Source organism: Marmota monax, unplaced genomic scaffold (assembly GCF_021218885.2).
Source record: "Marmota monax isolate L192 unplaced genomic scaffold, Marmota_monax_Labrador192_F-V1.1 WCK01_AAM20220418_F8-fsc00184, whole genome shotgun sequence".
Classification (NCBI taxonomy): domain Eukaryota; kingdom Metazoa; phylum Chordata; class Mammalia; order Rodentia; family Sciuridae; genus Marmota; species Marmota monax.
In genome coordinates this window covers 3315278-3334041 of record NW_026695008.1, presented here as the reverse complement: position 1 = coordinate 3334041, position 18764 = coordinate 3315278, and the positions used below count along the sequence as shown (strand labels likewise).

The 18764-nt window shown below is 37.4% G+C and overlaps 1 pseudogene; it reads left to right on the top strand.

Moving 5' to 3' along the window:
• The first annotated feature begins 16356 nt into the window (after positions 1 to 16356).
• On the top strand, positions 16357 to 17240 carry LOC124081384 (COMM domain-containing protein 2-like; annotated as a pseudogene).
• The last annotated feature ends 1524 nt before the right edge of the window (positions 17241 to 18764 follow it).

Below are 18764 nucleotides of genomic sequence, written 5' to 3'. Positions count from 1 at the left end.
ACTAAAAGTTTGGAACTGTCATAAAATAAAAATTTGTACAGATAAAACTAAGGGATAAAACACTATCAGAAGCATTAAAACCATCTAAAGCCAAATAACTAAACTATATAATTTAAATTATAATATATTTATATATTATATATTAAGTATTATATATTATATACTACATATTATAGATTTACATATCTCTATATGATATAAGTTGTTTATATATAATTATAATATAATCCATATGTTTTATATATTATATTAATATTAATTATACTAATATAATAATTGTATTATCATCTTATTAATAATAGAAATTATTATTATATAATTACATTACAATGATATGCAATATAATATAAATTAATATAAATCTAAATATATTATATGATATATAATAAATATGTTATATATAATAAAATAATATTTATATATTTAATTTATATAGTATTTTATTATATGTGTATATAATATATATGTATTTCATATATTATATATAATTTATATTAAATGCATATGAATCATAAACATTTTGATATGTAATATATATAATTTATATAATATATATACTTATATATTTATATATTAATATATATAATTTATATATAAATATATAAGTATGTTATGTAAATATATTATATAAATTATATATAATATATTATGAATATATAATATACTTATATATTAATATACATAAAATTTATATATATATAATTTATATATTTTTATTATATATATATATGATAAAATAAATGTATTATATATAATATAATATAAATTAGAATGTTATATAAATATATTTTATTTAATTTATATTATTATGTATTATATAATATGCAATATATTTATATAATATTATAATTTAAATTATATAGATAAATTATGTCTTATTTGACTTTAGATGATTTTAATACATTTGATAGTTTTTAACCCCTTAACTTTATCTGTATAAATTTTTATTTTATGACATTTTTAACCTTTTTTGTATTTTTTATAATGGTCTTAAAAAATGCGTGCTTCAGATATTTTTAATTTTAATGCATTTTCTCTTGACATTATGAGGGATTGGTTAAAACCATTCCTTTGGATGTATGCCTGTAATCCCAGTAGCTTGGGAGGCTGAGACAGGTGGATCTCAAGTAGAAAGTCAGCCTTAGCAATGGCAAAACTCTTAGCAACCCTGTCTTTAAATAAAATTCAGAATAAGACTGGGGATGCAGCTCAATGGTTGAGTGTCCCTTAGTTCAATTTCCATTACCCCCAAAAAAATCCTTTTGTATGAAATGTTTTGACTTATAAATCACTTTACATACTTTTTCTACCTGGACTATCAACCAGTGAAAACATATATGTCATTAGAATTGAGCAATAATTTATTTAAGTTCATTTTGAGGGTATAGTAAGTCACATTGTTTGCAATTTGAGAGATGTAGATGACTGAATGTGTTTCACTTATAAAATACCCAGTTTTTATACACTAGTCCATTCTTGTTATTTTCTGGGTTTCATCATCTTGCCTAAAATATGATGTAAAAGGGACAAAAATAAAATAGCCTTCTTTGGTATGTGTGAACTATATTGTGAGTCAATGTTTTTGTATGATCATATTATACTTGATAAAAATTATATGTACTGGTTTATACACACATTATTTTATGTAAATTATTTCAAGTACAATAAGTTATTGTGGCTTCTCTGAAATTGTTGCCTCTTGGAGTATGATACTTTAAGATTATTAACTATTGACTCAGTGGTCAACACATGGGCTCACCACTTGACTACAATATGAAATGGGTTTTAGGGCATGTTGTCTTATAGTTCTCCAGAACATTAAGGACTAAGGAGAAATGAACATATGGCCTTTTTAATGCTGAAGCCATTTTTTAGCCTTCCTTATACAAAGTACAAGAATCATATTGGTTTGAAAACTTAAAAATAAAATCAGAGCTAACATTTATTGAGCTTTGTGTATTTAGACTTTACTAAGTTGAAATTTCACAGCAACCTCTAATGGGTAAGTAAGCATTTTATAATTCCTGTGTTACAGATGAGGAAACTGAGGCTTAGCTAAGTGACATGCTTTTAGTTTTCAGAGATGCAGCAAGCAGAATTGAATCTCAAATACAGGGTTGTGAAATTTTGATTAGTGCTTCTTTTTTTGGGTACCAGAGAGCCACATCCACAACCCTATTTTGTTTTTTATTTAGAGTAGGGTCTCACTGAATTTCTTAGCACCTTGCTTTTGCTTTTCCTGAGGCTGACTTTGAACTTGCAATTCTCCTGCCTCAGCCTCCTAGTGGGATTACAGGCATGAGCCACTGTGCCTGGCTGGTTAGTGCTCTTAATGAATGTGATTACTAAATAATAGCAGGAAACAATGAACAATAGAAAATGCATCTTTCGATGTTTTTATTGTAAAATACACTTACAATTTGCCATTTAGACCATTTTGAAGTGTACACTTAAGTAACACTAAGTATATTCACATTGTCCAAGGTGGCGTGTATTGCTGCGTCATCAGTTGACAGAAAGCAGAAGGGGGGAAAGGGATGTGAATGATGTGTGAAGCCTCTTATATAAGGGCACTCATTCTGTTAAAAAAATATAGAGCTCCATGACCTAACCACATGTTTTGACTTATATATCACATTACATACTTTTTCTACCTGTACTATCAACCAGTGAAAATGTATATGTCATTAGAATTGAGAAATAATTTATTTAAGTTGATTTTGAGAGTATAGTAAGTCTCATTGTCCCTTTTGCTGCTGTCACAATAGTGATTGTCACAACATATACATTTGGGAAGAATATATTCAGACCATAGCAACCATGTTTAATACACTGTAAAGAGAAAACCTTCTGGGGAAAGAATGTTGGTTTAAATCATGTGGAAAGTCCTTTCTAACTCTGAACCTAAGACTGTAGGGTAAATAGACCTTGATTCTAATGGGCTGTTTCCAAACATGTGTCCATACACATGCCAGTGCCCTGTGCTGATGCAGCTTGCATCCTGAGGTTTCAGCTACCAGCCAGGGATCACTGCACTGTGGCCCTGGTTTCCATCTCCATCTTGCTACTAACATGAACTGATGTCACTATTGGATTGTAGGATTTAAGGACTGTTGCATAGTTTAAAGCTTTAGGCTGTTGATATTTAATTACAATAATTAAACAAACATTTAATGACAATTTGCTATATACCATCACCATGCTAGATAACAGAGACAAGACAATCTTTAAAAACACTTTCTGGGCTGGAATAAAGCTCACAGTTAAGTGCTTGCCTAACATGTTCAAGGCTCTGCGTTCAATTTCCAGTACTAAAAACAAACAAAAAAACCTTTCTGTATTTGTGGAACTTACAACTAAATACTATCAGGAATTGGCAGCTAACTCTCAGTGGATTCTATTTTCACATTTGAAAAAGTCAGATTTGTTTAAGTACCATGTTTTCAAGAAAAAAATAGCAGAATGTCCTGTAAATAAAGTCTGAGAATAGGAGTAAACTTTTAAATTGAAGCTAAAATTATGTAACTTGTATTATTTCAAAAATGTTATTTCCCATTTGTAAAATTCTTATCTTCCCCTTGGAACTGCAGAGTGAACCCTGGGGAGCTTAACTGCTGAGTCACATTCAGAGATCTTATTTTTTGAGAGAGGATCTCACTAATTTTTTGAGACTGGCTTTGAGCTTATGATCCTCCTGCCTCACACTCCCAAGCCACTGTGATTAAAGGCATGGACCTCCCATTCTAAAATTGTAAATATCATATTTGTGCACCCAGCTTTCTTTCAGGAGACTTTAATTGAAAACTCTCCTGAAGGCTGGGATGTGTTTCAGTGGTAGAGCACTTTCCTTGCATGCTGAGGTGCTGGGAGCCATTAGCCAAGTAGGTATGACAATTTCCTTGCCAGCGTACCCCATGTTGCAGTGACATTGAATGTACGTGACCTTGCTCAAGGACCAAGGCAGATTAGGGTGTTCCCGGTTTTAAGATAGTCGTGTTTAGGGCGTTCCCAGTTTAGGTTCCAGGTTTAAGGTTTAAGATTATTCCTGCTGGGAATAGGGCGTATCCTGCTGCCTGAGTTCCCCTTGAGTTCTCACGGGATTCAGACAATATATTTTGGAGATAGAAGCCCAGTGGAGGTGAATTTGGGAGAGAAGGTGGATTTGGGCAGAGAACGTGGATTTCCCCAGAACGTGATTGTAGACGGCTGGTGTGAGTTCGGGAATAAAGAGTTGCTGTTTGAATCTACAAGCTGTGTGGTGGCTCGTGATTGTGTGCCCAGCCAGACTGCGGCATTTGTGCCCAGCCAGACTGTGGCATTTGGTGGCCCGTACGGGGAACTTCTGAAGCTTAGAGGTAAGTGAAATTTCTCACCCTTGAGGAAGAGAGAAAGAATGGGTGAACATTTCAAAAAACAATGTGTTATTGTTTTGATTTATTTTGTTTTTATTTCAAGTTGCCTGTTCCTAGAACTTTCTCAGGCAAACTGGGGAAAATGGTTGACTCAAGGTTTGAAGTTGTTCGCCTCCGAGGAAGAGAAATTGTTAGAGGAAGGAGGCACCCCAGTAAGACCAAGAACAGTTAGGACATATGTTGATACAATACAAAAATGTAGCCCATGGCTTTTTAAAGATGAGTTATTAAGTATATTAATGAGACCATCATGGTATCCTGTAGAAGGATTTTTCTTCAACAAGAAAGAGATGGCTAGTTCTGTTTACTACACTTGTCTAAGATCTTGGTTTTTACAGACATCTGATTAATTTACAAAGCTAAAGTGTTAAAATATCAACCACTAAATATGAAATCAAGTACTCTTACTTATTAAGTTCCATAAGGTAATATATTTAAACATTATGTGTGTTTTCATAAATTGGTAAATGGAAAAATGTTTAATATTGCTTTGTGTCTGTGTCTTTGCTAAAACAAGGTTACTAAGTGTTAAGATTCTATCATGTGTAATTTATATACAAAGAGTAGAAAAATTTTCAGTTGGGTTTCAATTATAGTATTATAGTATCATAAAAAACATGAAAGTCTTTCATCTTATTAAAGTGGAGTAATTTGTCTAAATCAGAAATTTTATAAGAGTTGTTTCAAAATGTGAATTTATAAAAAGGGTTAACGGTTAAAAAAGAGATAGAAAAAGATTCAAGATGTGGAAATATATTTTAATATAAAAGGTTAAAGGAAAAAGAAATGTTTCTAGATGATATAATCTCTGTGTGGTAAAGTAAAAAGTTGTAAAATGCCATTTAAAAAGATTTTGAGGAAACTAGACTTTAAAAGCTTGAGAAAGGAAGAAAGAAGAAAAAGGTATTTGTACATGGCAGATTGAGACAAAGCTTCTCAATGGAGTTAAAAAAAAAGGCCTTTGGTTGAAGGGCAGCCATGTAAACTAACATTAAAGCGATTTAAACAGAATCTAAGCCTCGTTTAAAAGAGTGAAGTTGTAGGTGGTGAAAAAGTACATTTAAAAGTACAGTATAGATGATAATTAAAAGGCTTTAAAAGGTTAAATTGAAGGTGGTCGAGATACCTTCATGGCGGAAAAAAGATTGTTTTATTGCATCATTCGAAGCCTAGTTAATCTTAAAGGCATTACTTTAAAAAAATGGGAAGATAATAGGATAAAAGATATTTAGATAAAGAAGATTAAAAATTTAAAGTGAAAAACTTTAAAGACAGAAGTATAGAAAGTTAAAAAGAAAAAAGATAAAGATGTAGGAAGATAAAAAAGATGTAGAAAGACAAGAATTTTAAACCCACAAAATAGGAAACAAGAAAATTAGGAGAGAAAATAAGCAACTAAGGGTAAATATAAAAACCTTAAAAAAAAATTAGAAGATAGAAATAAGAAAATGGTTGAAAATGTCAAGTAAGGTATTACACAGATAGAAAATGCAAAAAGCTAAGACAACTATTAGATACAGACATATACTTATTAAAGCAAAAAGAGGGAATTGGAAGGGGGTATATATCCCCCAAAGATAAACTTAAAATAACGCTTTTTACTCTAAACTTTTTAAATTTGGATTCATCAGGACTTAGTGCTGCGGAAAGGCATATGTATCCAAAAAATGTACATAAGCCTAAAGTACTTTGGAAAGATTCTAACAGGACAATGGAAAGGTCCTGACCCAGTGATTGTCTGGAGTCGGGGGTCTGTTTGTGTTTTTCCACAGGGAGAACAGCAGCCCATTTGGATTCCAGAGAGATTAACTAAAACAGTTTCTACAGATCGAAAAGAAGATGATTTGACTCAAATCCATAACAGCTGATATCCAGAACTCCAGCTTGGCCATTCTTACATCTGCGACAGTGATTAACCAGGATGCTTTTTTCAATAGCTATTTTATTATTGCATTTTTCCACATCATAAGGTTCTATTTTTATTTTTTGAGCTCATACAAACCTAGGTTAATGTTTTTCTGATCAGTTTTATTTTTTGACTGTGGAGTTTTTAAACATTGCAATGGAGATTTCACCCAGGTAAAGCTACAAGGCCTTTACTATTTTCTTATGTGTTGTACGTTTGTGTACACTCTTGTGTTTTGTGTTGTATGTCTGTATGTGCGTATGTCCATATTTCTTATATGAGGAGCGCTCATGAAAAAATGGATCCGAATTATTATTATTTTTTTTATTCACGTGATTTAAATGGTTTAATTTAAATTATGTAAACAGCTGTTAAGGATTGTTTTTAAAGGTGGTTAACAGATCTGTTTGTTTACTAATTTAAATTAGGTAAAAAGCTGTTAAGGATTGTTTTTAAAGTAGGTTAACAGATCTGTTTGTTTACTTTAACCTTTCCTTTTCATTATATTTAATAATTCTTTTCAGGATAATGTCTCTTTAGCATCATTGCCAGAATTCCTATCTCCATCCCAGTGCCGGTGAAGAACTCAACAAGTAATGCTCAATCAAAGAGTCAACTTACTTTGGGAGGAAACGGATTTTGGGAGGAAATGGACATATTGATAGATTCCTCTGCTTTGAACTGCTTGCAGAACTTGCCTGGACTATGTAACTATCGTTTGGTGCAGCGAATTGTGGTAATGCTGGCATATCTTTGCTGATGGTGTCACCAGTGATGCAATTTTTATTTCCTTGGCCAGCGCACCCCATGTTAATTGTGGTAGTGCTGACATATCTTTGCTGATGGTGTCACCAGTGATGCAATTTTTCCCAAGGAGCCGTCAACTGGCTTGGTGTCGTGGCATTTCTGTATCCTCCTCCCTTCTGCTAGTGATGGTCTAAAATTTGGGGGCCAATGGCTTATGCTGGACCGGTAGTCAGTGACGGGTATGATCCAATTGCAGTGGTATCAACCTAAGACAGGAGGCTGACGCCTAAAGGTCAGTTTTCCGATGACGGGTAAGAACCATATGTTGAATTGGACAACCTACCAGGCACGGTCCATAAGCCACATTAACCTCACTCCCCCACTGGCACCAAGGCCAAATTTGGGGGCCAACAGAGGTGAGGCAAAGAACCTCACCCCCCCACTGGTGCATAGACCTATCCACAAGTATGGCTGTATGCTGGACCGGTAGTCAGTGACGGGTATGATTCAATTGCAGTGGTATCAACCTAAGACAGGAGGCTGACGCCTAAAGGTCAGTTTTTCCCATGACGGGTAAGAACCATATGTTGAATTGGACAACCTACCAGGCACGGTCCTTAAGCCACATTGCTTGTTGTTTAATTAATCAGAAGGGGGGAGATGCTGGGAGCCATTAGCCAAGTAGGTATGACAATTTCCTTGCCAGCGTACCCCATGTTGCAGTGACATTTAATGTACGTGACCTTGCTCAAGGACCAAGGCAGATTAGGGTGTTCCCGGTTTTAAGATAATCGTGTTTAGGGCGTTCCCAGTTTAGGTTCCAGGTTTAAGATTATTCCTGCTGGAAATAGGGCGTATCCTGCTGCCTGAGTTCCCCTTGAGTTCTCACGGGATTCAGACAATATATTTTGGAGATAGAAGCCCAGTGGAGGTGAATTTGGGAGAGAAGGTGGATTTGGGCAGAGAACGTGGATTTCCCCAGAACGTGATTGTAGACGGCTGGTGTGAGTTCGGGAATAAAGAGTTGCTGTTTGAATCTACAAGTGTGTGGTGGCTCGTGATTGTGTGCCCAGCCAGACTGCGGCATTTGTGCCCAGCCAGACTGTGGCACTGAGGCTCTGGGATTGAGCTCCAGTGCTAGAGAGAAGGAAGGAAGGAAGGAAGGAAGGAAGGAAGGAAGGAAGGAAGGAAGGAAGGAAGGAAGGAAGGAAGGAAGGAAATAAAGAAGGAAGGAAGGAAGGAAGGAAGGGGGAATGAAGGAAGGAATGGGGGAAGGAGAGAAAGGGAGAAAGAGAAAGGGAAAAGTGAGGGAGAGAGGGAGGAAAAAGGAATGGAAGAAAGGAGGGAACAAAGAAAGGAAGGTAGGCAAGGAAAAAGATCAGGAAAAGAAAATTATAATGAACACCAATTAAAAGGTCTTCTGCTAACCTACATATTAGTCATTCAATACAGGAACCAAAGCCCTTGTATGACTATTTAAATTAATTAAAATTCTACAAAATCAAATTTCAGTATCTCAGTCCCACCACTTATTTCAAGAACTCAGTAACCACATGGTCTCATGGGCAGGTGGCTATCATACCTGACAGTGCAGTGCAGATACTGTACATTTCTGTCATGGCAGAAAGGTCTATTGGACAACACTGATAAAGAGGAAGCATCACATCAAGATACTGGTATTGTGGATGTGTTAAAGAATATTCAATAAAATTAAACACCATACATGTTAAAAAAAAAAACACACTTAGCAAATTGTGACCTACAAGAGGACATCCTGAAACCAAAAAAAAAAAAAAAAAAAGGACCTTCTTAACAAACCAGTCAAATCGGCAGCATCTCATTCATGATGTTGGCAAAATAACATCATTTGGAAAATAGCCTCTTTGCTGTGTATATACAAAAAAGCATTGTAATGAGCTTAAAAGTCCCAACTCTTGTATACAAATCTGGGTTGATTATCAATTGAATGTTACAAATAGAAAACCAACCAGGAAAACTAGTTCATCTAATGCATAATAGCACAGCACTAAAATAACAGACTGGAAATTCTTCCATGAAACAAAGCCAAGTGAGGGGTGTGTTAACACAGTGAAAGTTCTTTCTTGACTAACTGCTCAACAGGGGTCAAACTAGACTTTTGAAATTCATAAGGAATTTTCTAACTTTTTTTGACTGTGGTCTGCCTTTAGTGAATATACATATGTGAATATACTTTTTTTAACTATATTTCACTCAATTTTTTCTAATATATTTTTGTTGTAAGAGTTCATAAACACTGATTTAAAAAACTACTTCTTGCTACTGCAGTTCTAGATACTAGTAGAACTAAATTCCAATTGATATATGAAAATAGGGTCCTATATGATATCTTTGATCTTAAATCTGGTATCAGTAATCATAAAGTCTAAAAACCACTGCAGTGAAGTTTAGTAATTCCTATTTATTCCATGCTAGGCATTATACAAAGTGCTTAATTCCATTTATTTTATTTACTTCTGTAACAACTGTTTGTTATGAAGTAGGTAGTATTAATCCTATAGCCTAACATGCTGATCTTAGTTTAATAATGTGCTCCAAATTGTGCTCCCAATGAGTCGTTCAGTCAGAATTTGAACCCAGCTAGCTTCCATTAATTTTACTATCCCAAAATCTAGAGCTCCTAATGAGGAATATTAAGATAAGTTAGAATTTTTAATTTTGACTGCTTATTACATACCAAGTAATTCTAAGCCTCTTCCTTAGTAGATCATTAAGACCACATGCCAACATATCTCCACATAGGAGTCAGTCTTCACAGAGGAAGGCAGGTAGGGCTAGTGCAGTGGACTTGCCCAGGGAAGAACTGGAGCGGGAGCTGAGCCAGCACCCAGGCAGCTGGCTGCAGAGCCTGCACTCTTCGTGGTGCTAGAAGTTCTGCAGGACTGTAAATATGTTCTGATGGTTACCATCCAACCACATTGGCTCAGCTCCCTTCTATCAATGTGGAGAAGGGCCCAGGAGAGCAAATCACATGAGAAGTGCCTGGGAACCAGGGAAGAGACGCCAGCAGCCTCAAGTGAAGAAGGAGGTCAGATGAGATGATGACCTGCAAATGATGCTGGTGTGCACCTGTCTGCAAACCACTGCCCAAGGATGTGGGAGAAGGAGCAGGTGGCAGGGACGAGGACCATGGGCTATGAACAGGGCCATTGGAAAGCCATCAGACCACTGGAAAGGCACACAGTTCCACTATCTCAGGATATATAGTACACAATAAGAAATATTGATCTTAACCAGGTGATGGTGAAGTGTACTGAGAATTTATTAGGTGAGTTACTGTTCTAAGCACTTTTCATCTCAACAAACTCAAAGGAACTCCTAGTTGATATACATAAGAGTCGGCCCTTTCTCATTCTATGATTGCAAGAAGAGTTTTTAGTGCTATTTAGTCCAGGGCCAGTGCAGATGGTGTGAACAGTTTGGTCACTTGGGAAAATCCTCAGGGAATTTAAATTAAAGACACAGACACCATTTTACCTTTAAACCAGCTCTGGGATGGCTCCTTGAACCCTCAGCCTCAAGCTCCCCAGGGGGGCAGTTAGGTTTTACTGAAGAGGGGAGAGAGAGATAGAGAGAGAGAGAGAGAGAGAGAGAGAGAGAGAACATGCTAGGGAGAGGGCTTTTATTGGGGAACAAAAAATTCTGGGGAAAATTTCATCCAATGAAAGTCAAGGGGGGGGCAATGTGGCAAGGTCAGGTGCGATGATTGGATCTTTGGGGCAGTGGTGAGACACGCCTCCACACAGAAAAGCTCTCAAACCCAAGAAGGGTGGGGAGAGCTCTGCCACATTAAAAGTGTCTGAGCACCTCACACCTAGCCAGGGAGTAAACTCAGTCACATTCAAGGATGGACTCCCACAGTGCTGCACTTCAAAGGGAAAGGAAACAAATATATATAATGACTCCTCTCTAGGGAGTGGAGTGGCTCAGCAGCTCATCAGCTTGGGGGTCGCCCAGTTCCAGGAATGGGGGGTCCAGAAAACTCACCCAGTTCCAGAACTGCAGGGTTCTGGGAGATCACTCCATTGTAGGATCTAGGATTCTTATCTAGTTCCACAACAGCAGAATCTTGGGAGGCCTGCCGCCCCCAGCAGGGCAGTCAGCCAAACCAAAGGTTGCTCAAGTGAATTTCCTAGGATACCAAATAAAACACCCAGGACAGCTCCTCTGCTTCAAGCTCCCCAAATGGGAGAGCAAGGAATGTCACAAGGGGCTGGTGAGAGTGAGCATGTCCAAGAGTGGACTTTTACTGGGGAGACCCTCATTCTTTAGAAAATTCCATCCAAAAAAGGTCAAGAGGGGCAGGGTTATAAGGACAGGTAAGGTAATTCGACGCCTCGGGTTATAGGAAGGCACGACTAAGCATGAAGGCACATTCTGCTATTTCCAGGATCAGGGCAGCCATCTAGGGCCTCTTTGAATGTGGCCAGATTACTGGAAGTGACTGACAGAGCCACAACCAATCAGGGAAGGAAAATGCTGGTCACTCAGAGCAACAGCCCCCCACAGAGGCCTATCCAGTTCTAGGACTGGAAGGTCTAGGAAGCTCACACAGTTCCAGCATTGCAGGGTCCTGGGTCTTACCCAGGGTTGTAGGGTTTTCTGACCTGTAGGGTGAGAAAACCTATGCTCTGTTTTCTGAACCCAGGGCACTACATTCATCTCAGCCCTTGCAAGTCTGGCTGCTCAGCTAGGTCCCAAGAAGTGATGTGAAACTTCAGTCAGATGTGGGTTATGACTGCTGTGGGCACTCAGATGCCTCTTCCAGGAGGCAGCCTACAGTCCCAGCCCAGGCCCTGAGGGGCAGGGTGCACCAGAGACTGGGAGCATTGATGTGTGGCTTCACTGCAGCCTGGCCCCATGAGGTAGGCTGTGACAGGGGCTGAGCTCAGGAGTGGCAGGCCACCAAGTGTGGGTGGTTTAGCAGTGCCTAAGTCTCAGGGAAGGTGGGGTGCCATGGCTGTTTGTCACCTGAGCAAGACACAATCCAGCAGTATTTCCAGTCCCCAGGTGCCATGGTCTAATAGCTGTGCTGGCCACAGGAGTGGGGTACACTGTCACCTCCTTCTCTTCTGGAGCTCAGATGTGTGGACTCCAGGCAGTCCCCTCAGGGGAGCTGAGTGGCATGAGAATACAAGAGTCCTCGTAGTGAGTATGGAAGGTGTCCAAGGTTTGGGTGGGAGCTGCTGGGGTCCTCTTGCTTGATTAGTCCACACAGGGAGGAGGCTCCCTTGTTCTGAGCTGCTCCTGGCTATTGATGATGTGTCAGACACTAAGTGTGTCCTATACTCTGTGTGAACATCCCAGGTTTCCGTGCTCTATCTGGCTTCTGCTGATCCTTAGATGCGCTCTGAGGCTCTCTTCACTTACCCTCACCAAAATGTATTGCTTATTTTGGGAGTTGTCTTTGTGGGAGGAAGGATGGTAGGGCTTCTAGTCAGACATCTTGCTAGCATCTTTCCTCCCTAGAAATGTTTACTTTAAAATCAGAATAATCATACCCGGTATCACCATGTTTAATCAAATTTGTATTGGAGATCCTCATGACTAAAATATAATGAGAATAAAAGAAAGTAGAAGAATGGAATACTAAAATATAGAAAGCTTAACTTGCATTATTTTCAAATGATGACTATTTTTTAAATATTTTTTTTAATTTTAGATGGACCCAATATCTTCATTTTATTTTTTAATGTGGTGCTGAGGATTGAACCCACTTCCTCCTGCATGCCAGGCAAGTGCACTACCACTTGAGCCACATCCCCAGCCCAAACTATTTATATTTTGAAAAAAAATGTAATCTCCAGAAAGATTATTGGAAATACCTATAGAAATTGTCAAGGTTCCTGAATAAAAGCTTGAAGAATAAAAGTAAAATTAAAGTTTTATATTCCAGTGGCAAATGATTAGGAATTGGGATTGAACAGGATATACTATTTACAATAGTATCAGAGACAGAAATTGCCTAAATAATCAAATAATAGACTTAACACTTCTGTAGACAAATTATAAAATTTTATTAGGAGATGTTCAAAAGAACATAAATACATAAAGGCATATACTACATTTGTCAATATAAGACTTAGTCTAGGTCATTTTTAAAAGTATTTTTAAGGTAGCCAGGTGCGGTGGTGCACACATGTAATGCCAGCAGCTCAGGAGGCAGAGACAGGAGGAACATGAGTTCAATGCTAGCCTCAGCAAAAACAGGCACTACACAATTCAGTGAGACCATGTCTCTGAAATAAAATACAAAATAGGGCTGGGGATGTGGCTCCATGGTAGAGTGCCCCTAAATTCAATCCCCAGTACATCCTCCCCCCAAAAAATAAAAAGTATTTTGAAGGCTAAAACACCATGAAATCTAAAGAGGAACCTGGAGTGGGTCTGGCTTATCAATTAACTATTAAGCTATTATTATTATAAATTAAGCTATTGTCATTATAAAGTTGTTCTGAATAAAATAGTATAATGCTGGTGCAGATGTAGAAATTACATTAAGTACAAAACTACTTTGATGTAACAGCAACCTCCTATCAATTAGACATTCCATTTTGCATGAAAACACAGAGGCTCACAAAACAACTCAGCATTCTAGAATCACAGAGTTTTTGAAGAATTTAAAAATGTTCAGTAAAATGCAAGAGGAAATTCATTGCAAAATTACACACTAGGGTAGTGTGCAAGAAGAATGCAGAATGGAAGCAATATACAATCTTAATGTCTGAATGTTCTATTCCTCATGACATACCCACTCCCATGCACACATTAGGCTTTCTCTGTAACAGTGTAAGAGGTTAGTTTTGAGGACCAGACTGAAGGTAAGCAAGGCTTCTCAGCAGAGGGAGTTTTCCAAGAGCCATGCACTCTTGCTCTTTTGGGAGATGCAGGGGCAACACTATTGGTCAAAGCCACAATTCTCTCTTTTTTTAATTTTTAATTTGTTTTAATTAGTTATACATGACAGTAGAATGCACTTATATACTTTGATATATTATACGTAGATGGGATATAATTTCTCTTTTTCTGAGTGTACATATTGTAGAATCACATTGGTTATACAGTCACATATATATAAAGTATAATGTCTGTTTCATTCTACTATCTTTCTTATCCCCATATCCCCTGCCTTCCCCTCCTTTCACTTCCCTCTACCTAAGGTAATGCTATTTTTTTTGCATTACAATTCTTAATACACATATATACCACAATTTTTGTATTTCTGTTTGTATATAAAGTATGTTGACACCCAATTCAAGTCTTCATACATCACATTTCACCATCCTTGCTAATCCCCTGCCCCCTCCCTTTCTCTCCCACCCCTCTACCCTATTTCTCCCATGCTCTCCCTCCCAACCCCACCATGAGTCAACCTTCTTATATCAGAGAAAACATTCAGTATTTGTTTTGTGGGGATTGACTAACTTCACTTAGCATTATCTTCTCCAGCGCCATCCATTTACATGCAAATGCCATGGTTTTATTCTCTTTTAATGCTGAGTAAAATTCCATTGTGTATATATGCCACATTTTTTTTATCCATTCATCCACTGAAGGACATCTAGGTTGGCTCATGTCTATTTCATTCTACTATCTTTCTTATCCCCACATCCCTGCCTTCCCCTCCTTTAGCTATTGTGAATTGTGCTGCTATAAACATTGATGTGGCTGTGTCCCTGTAGTATGCTGTTTTTAAGTCTTTTGGATATAGTCCGAGGAGAGGAATAGCTGGGTCAAGTGGTGGTTCCATACCTCCATACTGTTTTCTATATTGGCTGCACCAATTTGCAGTCCCACCAGCAATCTATGAGTGTACCTTTTTCCCCACATCCTCACCAACACTTATTGTTGTTTGTCTTCATAATAGCTGCCATTCTGACTGGAGTGAGATGATATCTTAAAGTGGTTTTGATTTGCATTTCTCTGATTGCTAGAGATGATGAGCATTTTTTCTTATATTTATTGATTGATTGTATATCCTCTTCTGAGAAGTGTCTGTTCAGGTCCTTAGCCCATTTGTTGATTGGGTTATTTGTTTTTTCAGTGTTTAGCTTTTTGAGTTATTTATGAACCCTAGAGATTAGTGCACTATCTGATATGTGAGGTGTAAAGATTTGCTCCCAGGATGTAGGCTCTCTGTTCACCTCACAGATTGTTTCTTTGCTGAAAATAAACTTTATAGTTTGATTCTTGGTTTTAATTCTTGTACAGTAAGAGTCTTATTAAGGAAGTTGGGGCATAATCCCACATGATGAAGATTAAGGCCTATTTTTTCTTCTATTAGTCGCAGAGTCTCTCACAACTCTCTTTACAATACTGAGTAAGTGGCAATTATTTTACTTGGGTAGACTTTTCATAAGGTCAGAATAGATGTCATGAAAGAAAGAGAGCTGTCCATCGGTAGGGGACAGGTCTCTGCTTCATGGCTACTTAGTGTTGAGTGGGTTCTATAAGCAGTGTACTGATACTCACAAATTAAAAAAAAAAATATGTCCAACATATATTCTTCCCAAGGAAAGCTCTATCACACAGGTTACTATTATTACCCTTCTATACAAGTGGATGTCTTATGATCATATTTTTTTCTTTTTACTCTGTAGTGGAAGGAAACATTCTCAACCGATGTAGCAAGAATCATTTATCAATAGAATAAAAACACAAGTTTATCAACACATTCTTAAGAATCCCAGAAACAGAACTGTCCACATGAACAACTTGGATTCATGATGGAGATGGCATCATAGAGAAGTAGGAAAAGAGAGAATTACTTAACAAATGGGACTGGGGAATTGACATTCCACAAATAAAATACACACTTGCATTCCTACATCATTCCATATGCATTGTCAACTCTAGATATATTAACCATGTTAATATTTTAAAAGGAAATTTTAAAATGATTAGTGGAAAATATTGTGGATAGCTTTTAAAACTTGATCTTACAAAATATTTCCTAAGAATGCACGCATGAAAACACATGATCACATAAGAAAAGATTAGTAATTTGAGCACATAAAATTAAAAACATCTGGGGCTGGGGCTGGAGCTCAGCGGTGGAGTGCTTGCCTACCATGTGCAAGGTGCTGGGTTTGATTCTCAGCACCACATAAAAATAAATAAATAAAATAAAATATTGTGTCCAACTATAACTAAAAAATATTTTTTTAAAAAATTAAAGACATCTGTATGTCCAAAGATGTCTTAAACAGGAAGACCAGGGTGCTGCTGGGTGAAATATGGTGCCCAGCGAAGATGCTGCTGGACTTGTCGGAAGAGTATAAGGAGCACCTGGCCTTCCTGCCGAAGTGGTGGTGGAGTTTGGGTGGATCGGGGTGGAGTTCCTGAGGCGAGGGACCATCCCCAAGGTCTATGAGGGCACCGCCAGGAAGCTCAACGTGAGCAGCAACATTGTCCAGCATGGTGTGGAAGGGTTGACCTACCTGCTCACCGAGAGCTCCAAGCTCATGATTGCTGAAGTGGATTTCCAAGACTCTGTTTTTGTTCTGGGATTCTCTGAAGAACTGAACAAATTATTGCTTCAGCTTTACCTGGACAACAGAAAAGAGATCAGGACTATTCTGGGTGAATTGGCACCCAGCCTTCCCAGTTACCACAGCCTTGAGTGGCGACTAGATGTACAGCTTGCAAGCAGAAGTCTCAGGCAACAGATTAAGCCAGCAGTGACTATAAAACTACACCTAAATCAGAATGGAGACCACAACACCAAAGTTCTGCAGACAGACTCAGCCACCCTACTTCATTTAGTTCAGCAACTGTAACAATCCTTGGAGGAGATGAAAACAAACCACTGTAGGAGAGTAGTTCACAACTTCAAGTATTACCAAGTGTTAAGGTCCTAATGCCTTTGACTCATTTGTGAATGGATGACATTCAGGAATTACTTTTCAGAATTAATTTTTATTAATTGGTGTTGATAAATGCATCTAGATTCCATGAAATTCGTTTTCCTATTCCAGGATATTGAGGTCATGATCAGAAGCTAAAGTCAAGTTCCTTTTCTGGTGCAAAATGTGGTCAGCTTCTTGACAGATTGAAATGTAATTTTGTATTTTAAAAGTGTAAATAGGATTGAGTCAACTAGAAATGAATCTATACTGTTCATATCTTCTGTATATATGAGCAATACCCTGTTTTTGGTACATTTTTGTCTGCTTAACTAGTATTTTCCTCCTTATTGATCAATTTTGAGAATAAAATTTACAGCGAATTCCTTTCCTATTCAGAGTATTTCTAAATAGTACAATATTTCTGACTTTTAAAAGCATCTCATGATGTTACTAGCTACAGAATAATGTAAAGTGAGTATGAGTTTTTTAAATTATATGCCCATATTGTTATAGGAAGTTCATACATTTTTCTTTGAATGTAAAGATAAGTAGTTTTTACCATTTTGCTGAAATTTGACTTATGTTCCATTGACTTAAGTAGTACTCAATTTTGTGTGATTGTTAATAATATTTTCACAAGGATTAATTTTTCCCATATACCCAAAGCAACTAAGAGACATACTGTCATTTACATTTATAAATAATGGATACAAGAATAATGTAATCAATGCTTGATTATCTGGGGGGAATAAGATGTCTTAAACTAAAAATGTTTAGAAATTTAAGAATATATTTTCAACATAACTGATAGAGTTTCAATATAACTAACACACTTGAAAATTAAAAATATGTAAAGATAACCTACAAATTGGTAAGAAAAATATAGTTAATCTAGTTAAAAATGACCAAAATATATGACCAGAAATTTTACAAAGGAATACAAATGACTATCAAACACAGAAAAGGAATGTAACATTATCAATGACAATAAGTATAGACCTCATAATGAAATAGCTTCTGAAGGTTTTATTGACAACAGCTAAGAGACTGTGAGAAAGTGCCTGGACACCTCCAAGGAGACTAGACCAAGGGCATCTCACATGTGATCGACACTTGTGGCAACTGATGCTGTTTCTAGGAAGAGAGCTGGGTGTGATCCCTGGACTGACCTCTCATATGCCCTGTGACCAGCAGCCACATTCCCAGCACATATACCAGGGACAGTCCCACACAAGGGAGGCCTGTGCCTAAAGCTCATAGCAATGAGGTTCAGAGCAGCAAAAACCTAGAGACCTCTCAAAACTGCATAAGCAGGAGAGTGAGCAAGGCAACCAGGTACATCCACAGGCTGACTCCAGTCAAAACCAGTGAGCACAGTGGGTGAGTTTAAGGACCACCACTCTTTGATGGCTATTTTTATGTGTCCAGCTGGCAAGGTTATAGTCCCCAGTTGTTTGGTTAAGCATCAGTCTAGATGTGGAAAAATACTTCTTAGCTTTGATTAACATTGACTTTGAGTAACATAGGCCACCCTTTATAGTGTAGGTGGGCCTCATCTAATCAGTTGACAGCCTTAAGAGCAAGAACTGAGGTTCCTAAAGCAGAAAGGATTCTTATCAAGGCTGCAACATAGAAGACTCATCTGAGTTTCCAACCTGCTAACTTATGGAATTGACTCGAGATTGCCAGCATCTACTTTTTCCTAAATTTCCAACCTTCTGACAAGTGCCATGGATTTCAGATGGTCTGCTCCCATAATATGAAACAACACATCAAAACTAATCTCTCTCCCATTCTCTCTCTCCTTATCTC